Source organism: Dasypus novemcinctus, chromosome 5, assembly GCF_030445035.2.
Source record: "Dasypus novemcinctus isolate mDasNov1 chromosome 5, mDasNov1.1.hap2, whole genome shotgun sequence".
In the NCBI taxonomy this organism is placed as follows: Eukaryota; Metazoa; Chordata; class Mammalia; order Cingulata; family Dasypodidae; genus Dasypus; species Dasypus novemcinctus.
The window spans coordinates 139413530-139422323 of record NC_080677.1 but is presented as its reverse complement, the minus strand read 5'-3'; the positions used below and the strand labels follow the sequence as shown (position 1 = coordinate 139422323).

At 45.1% G+C, this 8794-nt stretch overlaps 1 long non-coding RNA gene and 1 other non-coding gene across 2 annotated transcripts; both read right to left on the bottom strand.

The window, feature by feature from the left end:
* Window positions 1-206: 206 nt before the first annotated feature.
* LOC111764165 (U6 spliceosomal RNA) lies at window positions 207-313 on the bottom strand. The gene has a single exon (XR_002796851.1). It is a non-coding gene; the product is annotated as a U6 spliceosomal RNA (small nuclear RNA).
* Window positions 314-7613: 7300 nt separating this feature from the next.
* Window positions 7614-8491, bottom strand: LOC131278555 (uncharacterized). The gene is made up of 2 exons (XR_009185923.2): window positions 8418-8491; window positions 7614-8009 (listed from the first exon to the last, which is right to left on the bottom strand). It is a non-coding gene; the product is annotated as an uncharacterized lncRNA (long non-coding RNA).
* Between the last annotated feature and the right edge of the window lie 303 nt (window positions 8492-8794).

Here is an 8794-nt window from a genome sequence, read left to right as displayed (position 1 = left end):
ACAGAAGTCAGGAGAGTGGTTGTTTTTAGGCAGGAGGCAGGGAAATGTGATTAGTTTGAAGTACTGGGAAGGCTTCTGGATGATGGCAAAGTTTTATTTCTTGACTTGGGCGGTTTAATGAGTTATAATAACTCATTAAACCATGTTTGGGTGGTGTTTTGTATCTATGCTCTATTATACAACAAAAAGGCTTTTGAAATTTTTTTCTTAATATGGAATGCTTCATGAATTTGTGATTCATTCTTGTTCAGGGGCCATATTAATCTTTCCTGTATCATTCCAATTTTAATCTATGTGCTGCTGAAGCAAGCACTGATTTTTTTTTATTGGGGGCCAGTGATAGTGATTAACAGTACAGTGAGGAGCAGATCTTCTACCAGTGAAATGTTTCCAATAAAATGGAAGAAGAGGTTCCTCAAAAAATTAAGCATACTAAAAAAAAATTAAGCATAGGATTAACATATGACCCAGCAATTGTACTCCTCTGTATATTCCCAAATGAGCTGAAAACAGAGACTCAAATGGATGCTTGTACACCAATGTTCACAGCAGCAGCATCCCCAATAACCAAAGAGTGGAAACAACTCAAACATCCATCAAGAGACGAATGGATAAACAAGATGTGGTATATCCATACAATGGAATATTACTCAGCCATAAAAAGGAATAAAGTTCTTATACATGCCCTTAAAACATGGATGCACTTTGAACACATGTTGAATGAAATGTGCAACACAAAAGGACAAATAATACATGATGCCACTTACACGAAATATCTAGAATTCATCAAGACAGAAAGTAGATTAGAGATTACCAGGGACAGGGGAGGGGAGAATGGGGAATTGTTGTTTAATACATAAAGAGTTTCTGTTTGGAGCAATGCAAATTTTTAGTAATGGATGGTGGTGATAGTTGTGCAATATTGGGAATGTATCATACCACTGAATTGTACACTTAATAATGGTTAAAACGACAAATTCTTTGTTATGTATTTGTAACCACAATAAAATTAAAAGAAAAAAAGAGAATAAGGGAGATGTCATTGGGTGTTTGCAGGAGAATGTATCAAGTATCAACATGTGATCAACAGGTGCACCTGGTGGCATCCAGCCTGGGGCCCAACTGAAGCAAGAGGACCCAAGGCATCGTCAGCTGTGAGGGGTGTAGACAATGCTGTTCTAACAGCAAGAGGATATCAGGTTTTCTGCAGGGTTTGCCTGTATCATGTCACCTCTTTGAGACTCATTATCATCCCTCCAAGATCTCTAAACTCTCTTTCAAACCTAATGTTCTGAGACCAGTGATGCAAATGCATCCTGACTTTGTATAGCCAACTAACTCCATTCTGGCTTCCTGGACTTCTACTTTGTTTCCTTCCTGGATTCCCCCTTTTCCATTTGTCCTTGGATTTGTAGCTCACTTGCGGATTACACCCAGCTCTGCCTTTGTTCTCTATATTTCTTCTCTCTCCTTGTCCCTGGCTCAGAGTGCTTCTGGTGTAGACTGGTTGCCTCACCTGCCAAGAGAAAGCGATGGAAAAGAAAAAGTTGCAGTGTAAGGAAATCAATTATGTGCTGCATGTTCCTTGAGAGATTGTCTGATAATACCTATGTGACATTATTTGCAACTTTTCCCTGGAAACTTGAATTCACCAAGTCCTGACTCCAATTTGGTAAATAAGATAAGGCACTCTATAAGCCGACCTTGTGGACTGTGAACTTTTAGAAGCCAGCACTTAGTAACTCCTCTATCCATCCACATGGATATGTGTCACACGTCACAATCTTGTCACTCTCTGTTTATCTGACCTAAGTCCTTGCTGTTCTGTCCTTACTTAGCCTTGGCCACACCAGCCTCCTTGCAGCTCATTGAACATACCCAGCAAGTTCTCGGCCAGGGCCCTCAGCTGCTCTTCTCCCTGCCTTTCCCTCAGAGGCTTTATGCTCACCCCCTCAGTTCACTCACACCCTCAAAGGGCCGCTCTGACCATCTTGTCTAAACTAGCCAAATGCGGAGAACAACTCTTTGCCACGCACTTCTGATGGGAGGACAAATGGCGTGCCCTCCTGGTAATTAGAAGACCCTTGTGATTGCTAAAATGAGTGACTGTCAAGCTATCTGGTTGACTCAAAAGACTCTAATGGGCGCTCTGCCCTGCATACAACAAAGCGTGGATTAAAGAAGCCTGGGAGAGAAGCGGATGTGACTCAAGCAATTGGGCTTCTGCCTACCATATAGGAGGTCCAGGGTTTGATACCCAGGGCCTCCTGGTGAAGGCAAGCTGTCTGTATGGCGAGCTGGCCCATGCGGAGTGCTTGCTTGTGCAGAGTGCACAGGAGTGCTGCCCTGTGCAGAAGTGCTGGCCCACTTGGAGAGCTGGTGCAGCAAGATGACGCAACAAAACAAGACAGAGAAGAGAGACGATAAGAGACGCAGCATACCAGGGAGCTGAGGTGGCCCAATAGATTGAGCACCTCTCTCCCACTCTGGAAGGTCCCAGAATTGGTTCCTGGAGCTGCCTAATGAGAATACAAGCAGACACAGAAGAACACATAGCAAATGGATACAGAGAGCAGACAATGGAGCAAGTGGGGAGAAATAAATGAATAAATCTTTAATAATAATAATAAAAAGAAGCAGCCTGGGAGACAGATCTTTCCACATATTGCTTGGAAAACTGGTCCAGACTCCACACATTGGTGGCTTTGCCAAGGTCACAAAGGTTACCCTGGAAGGCCTCTCGGCAGGGCCATCTTCATGGACATGTGACAGTGCAGTTGCACAGAGCCCCACGCCCAGAGTGTCCCCACACTTCAATGTTCTGCAGCCATTGTCTTGAAATCCTTAATAGCTGTGTCTTTGAATGTGTATTTTGTAAGTGGAATCTAATGGGACAATGGAGCATGCACTGGGGACGTCTCAGCTCACAGGCATTCCCATCTACCTCCTCTGCTTCCTTGCTTCCCCCAGATGGGTTTTGGACCTCCCCTTCCTGCCTTTGTTCCCCTGACTGCTGTCACCCTCCATCCTCGCAGGGGCCTGGGTGCAGGCGTGGGAAGGTCTGGGGTGGGGCACGCACCTGGCAGCACCTTAGGGTACAGCAAGGCAGTGACCATCCCGTGCTGGACTGGTAATCTCACAGTGCAGGGTGATTTGGTGGGGGCCTCTCGCCCCCTCTGATGAAGAATGAAAGTAGCCTCCTCATTAAAGGCAGAGTGCAATGCCCTTTCCCAGGGCTGCTCTTTTGTCCTGACCTCCTTGACTTTGGACTGTTTCAGTGATGGGACTTTTATGGCCTGGAGGTTAGGCTTCTGCCATGTGCTTGCCTCAGCTTGCCCAGCTGGACTCTTGCTCCTGGGCTTCTTTGGCCAATTTCATTGCTCCCCAGCCCCTGGTATGTGCCAAAAAGAGAATCCAACAACCATCACAGCAGCCCTAAAAGAAATCAGCAGTTTGAGTCTGTTGTTCTGTTTCCTGCCATCCCCAGCACATTCCCTTCATTCTTCACCCTTCGCTCCTGGGCTCTATGCTCCAAGAGATTGATGCTTTTGCCAGCACTGCCCGGGTCCCTTCCTCCTGGCATCTGGCTCCCTGGTTAGGTTCAGCCCACTGGAAGGCACCAGCAGGAGATTGGAGAGTGGGCAGAGTGAGGGGCCTGGGCATTGCTTTCCTCTCTCTCCCTGCTCTGGGCCTTGATTTTGCAGTGGCTGTGTCCTCACCAGCTCCAGCCCCTGTGTGGGGACATAGGGTTAAATTTGGATTTCATATCAACAGTATTTAAAGCGTACTTCAACTGAAAATTATTATTCATGGTTTACCTGAATTTCTATTTTAACTGGGCATCCTGTAGTGCATCTGGCAACCTTACTTTCCGGGCCTCGGGTGGTGGTAACTTCCCACTGTTGCTAGCTCCTTGGCACTTCAATGTCTGCTTGCTGCATCCCTTAGCCTGCCCCCACCTCTGTTAAATAACCAGAACCCCGGCTGACCCAGCAGCAGGCTGCTAGTAATGCAGCACTCATGCATTGCATCACCGCAAAAAGCCAGGCCCCAACAACGGCTCAGATGCGAGACTCCATGTTCTTTCCATCTGTTCTTATGATAGAAGGAAACGGGTTTTTTTAGTGCTGTGTGCACTTTTCTGGTTCATAGGATTGTTTGAACAGATTGCAGTTTAATACGATTGATGGTTTTGCTAAAGATGTAAATAATTGAAACCGTGTCTTAAATCACGTGAAAGATTAAATGTGTTTTACAATCCCACACAACTTGACCTTGTACTGCCTGTTCATAAAAACTAAATATTAATGTTATTTGAGAGTTAAACATTTCAGAGGGAGAAGGAAGGGAAGTATCTTGTGGAAAGATGGAGAGTTGAGATCTGAAGATTAAATGTCACTGCTGTGAAACATTTATTGAGCAAGCATTCATCATTCATTCGTTCCTTTAACAAAGGTGAACTGAGGGCACGTGCTCTGAGTCTCAGGAAGACAGGTCTAGTGCAGGATTTTTCAACCTTGGCTCTCTTGGTATTTGGGCTGATAACTTTGTTGTGGGGTCTGTCTGTGCACTGCAGGATGTTTAGCAGCATCCCTGACCTTGACCTACCAGATGCCAACAGCACCCACCAAGTTGTGGCAACCAAAAATACCTCCAGTCATTGCCCAATGTTCCTGGGGGTGGGGGGCAAAATCAACCCCAGCTGAGAACCTCTAGTCTAGTGGGAGAGATGAATGAATGAGTGAATGAATGAATGAATGAATGAATGGATTATAGTCCAGTGGGCTAAGAGCCCAATACAGGTAGAAGCCAAGCTAGAAGGAAGTCAGAGGCACCACTGCAGCTGGATTTGAAGGACGACTCAGAGCTGCTGCCAGGCAAACAGCAGGTGAGGTGGACCCCTTTCCCGGTGGGAGGTTCTCAGCTCCCTCTGCCCAAGAAACACAGACCCTCAGAACAAGCTGAGAGATGTTAGCATGCTGCTCCTCTGGGTAAGCCTGAGTTTGCCTGCATCCTCCTACCTCCTCCCCCACCAGGAGCAGCCAAGTTGGAATTTTGTGTGTGTGGGGGGGGTGGGGCTCCAAGTCCCTAAAATGGAGGAGGAGGTACACGCTCATGTGCCCTGGCCTGGCACGAGTATGGTTTTGAGCGATTAAGAGAAGCTGAAGGGCATGGATTGCCATGCACAATGGGTCACTTTGCTGAGTGCTGTCATTAAACAGCTCTCATGTCCATGATATTTTGAACTCCCCTGGTCACCAGCTGTGCAACCTTTGGCAGGTTCGTAGCCTCTCTGTGCCTTAGCTCGTGCGTCTGTAAAATGCCGATGGTCCTACTTATTTCGTAGGGTTATATGGGGATTGTGTAGGTTAATGCAAAGTGCTGAGAGCGGGGCTGAAATACGCCAAGCACTCGGTGAATGGCAGAGAGCCATTGCTTGAGTGGGACAGAAGCCTTCTAACTGCTTGCTCTACATTTACTCTTTTTAAAAGCAGTTTTATTGAGATACATTCACATACCATAAGATCTACCCAAAGTGTACAACCAATGGCTTTTTGTATAATCACAGTGTTGTGCATTCATCACCACACAAAAAATTTAGAACTATTTCATTACTCCAAAAAGAAAAACTCCACACCCCTCAGCAGTCACCTCTCAATCCCTCTATCCTTCCCCAGTCCTTCATAAGTACTTATCTAATTCTATCTTTATAAATTGATTTATATTTACATTTTATGTGAATGAAATCATACAATATGTAGTACTCTGTGTCTAATTTCTTCCACTTAGCATAATGTGGTTTTTTGTCTGATACTAACATCTTATAACACTAACATATATTTGTTCAGTTTCAAAGAAAAACATTCTTCTATATGCAATATTACCCATATACATATTTCACATGAGGTCTCACTATTTATACAGTCCCATCTACATTTACTCTTATTTCTTTCCCAATTTGCTTTTCCACTGTATGCAAGCATTCAAATTTGATCATGTAAACCTTGAAACCCTCCTTTCTAACCCTTCAATGGCTCCCCAGTGCTCTCAGAATCAAGTGCAAAGGCACCTCTTGGTCTGCCCTCCTCCCATTGTTCTGGTCGCACCTCCATCTTTTCCAGGTTTTTCTTTGGGTTCCTGGGACAACGGCTTCCTTAGGTCCTTAACAGAACATTCCTTCTTGCCTTGACTGTAACAGTGTTCTGCTCCTTTCCTGCCCCCGAGCATAGTTCACTCCAAATCATGTTTCAAGTTTCAGCTCAAACTTCACTTCCATGAAGACCTCCTGGAAGCGGACGTGGCTCAACTGATAGGGCGTCTGCCTACCATATGGAGAGTCCAGGGCTTGATACCCAGGGCCTCCTGACTCATGTGGTGAGCTGGCCCACGTCCAGTGCTGCTGCATGCAAGGAGTGCTGTGCCACACAGGGGTGTCCCCCACATAGGGGAGCCCCACATGCAAGGAGTGTGCCCCGCAAGGAGAGCCGCCCTATGTGAAAAAAGCACAGCCCACCCAGGAGTGGCACCACACACATGAAGAACTGACGAAGCAAGATGACACAGCAGACAACAGGGGTGGGAGAGAGAGAAATAAATAAAATAAATCTTTTAAAAAAATAAAAATGAAGACTTCCTGACCCTTCCAAGGAGACCAGGGCTAAAATTCCTTGTAGTCATCAGTGCCTTCTCAACTAATGAACAGAACTGACATTGGGGAGTGTGGCAGTTTGATATTATGTGTGAATTCCGAAAAGAGATATTGATTATGTTTGTAGATTGGTCTGTTTTTCTGGATGTGATACCCTTTGATTACATTAAATTCAGAGGTCTCACTTTTACTCTATTAATCAAGATTAGGGCCCTGATTCAACCACATCATTAGGGCATGCAGGGTTGAGTCCCTGCCCCCTTGGTGGGCTATATAAAGGGACACTCAGTTAAGAACACAGAAATAGATGCACAGAGAAGAAGAAGGCAGAGGAAGACAGACAGCTCCATAGACATGGCAGAAGCCCCGGGAAGAGAGATGAGTCATTCTCCTAATAGTTTAAAGCAAACCTTGTGAACATAACAGAGCAGCTGAGCCTGGAAAGAAATGAGCCCTGGGAAGAGAGAAGAGCCCTGTGCCAGCCTACAGCTGAGATCAGAAGAAGCTGGGCCCATGGAGTCTTAAAAGGGAGGAGGAAGGCTGAACCCTCACAGATGTTGCCTGGCATCTTGTTTCAACAGGAGGCAACAGACTTTGGGTGAGGAAGAATCTTTTATAGTACCTTGAGTTGACCTCTTTAGGGCCTTGTAAATGTAAGTGTTTACCCCAAATAAATACCCTTTTTAAAAGCCAACAGATTTCTGGTATCTTGCATCAGTGACCCTTTGGCTAACTAATACAGGGAATAAACATAGTTTAAACTCTTTGGGCTCTAGATGCCTCCTCTGGAGAAGAAATGGCTTGGAAATAGGGTTTACAGATAAAATAAGAATGCCCAGTTGAATTAGAATTTTCAGATAGATAAAAATATAATTTTTTAGTAAACTGTTTCCCAAATAGTGCATGGGACATACTTATTCCGAAAAAAAAAAGGAAAAATAAATTCATTCTTTATCTGCAATTCGGATCTAACTGGAGTCCTGTATTTTTATTTGCTAAATCTGGTGACGCTACTTGGAGTGTCTGCCTCTAGGAGATAGTGGGAGGAATGGTGAGGACGGGGAGCCAAGGAGTACAGTATTTGTTAGTATAAGCCTGGAAGAAATAATTGACCGTAAACAATACGCATATTTAACTTTGGTTTAACAAAGGAAGAGAGGAGCAGATATGGCTGAAGTGGTTGAGCTTTTGCTTCTCACATGGATGGTCTTGGGTTTGGTTCCTGGTGCCTTCCAAAAACGCAAAAACAAACAAGCAAAACAAATGGAAAAACCAACCCAGGGGAGTCAGTGTGGCTCAGTGGTTGAGCATCAGCTTCCCACATGCGAGGTTCCAGCTTCACTATCCAGTCCCCTGGTACCTAAAAAAAAAAAAGAAAAAGAAAGACTACATGAGGGGCATGAATATAGCTTAGGGGTTGAGTACTTGCTTCCCATGTATGAGGCCCTGGGTTCAATCCCCAGCACCTCCTAAAAAATAAAAAAAATGAAAATTTTAAAACCCTAAAATAAACAGGTAAAATAAATAAAGAAAATGAGGGAATGAGAGATAGAATGAGAAGCTCAAAGGTCCCGGAGGGCAATGAAGCCATCCTGAGCATTTGGCATTCCTTCTGCCTCCGCCACTGCCCGCTTCTCCTCCCTTCTTCTCCCCATTTTTCTCCTACCCCCTTCCCACTCTGCAGGTTCCTCTGCACTCTACCCTCTTCTGCCAACCCTCACGACTCCTGAGGTGTGGCTGGAGATATTTATCTCTTGTCTTTTCTTACCTCTGGGATTGCGAGCCCTCAGGACAGAGTCACCCTTGTCATCACTGTGTCTCCATCAGTTCTGTTGAACTGCACTGGGCTCAGAAGGAAAGAATTATATAATCACTAAAACCAGACCCTCCTCCATCAACCCACTGTCCTGAGGGAATTGGGGAAGAGTGGGGGGCAAGAACTGGATATTAGAGGATTTGTGTCTCTCATTATATTTTCCTCGTCTCTTGTTGCATCATCTTTTTGCACCAGCTCACCGTACCAGCTCGTGGTCTTCTTTAGGAGGCACTGGAAACCAAACCTGAGACCTCCCATGTAGTAGGCAGGAGCTCAATTGCTTGAACCACATCTGCTTCCCAGTATTTGTTTTTAAATTCTGTCACTGT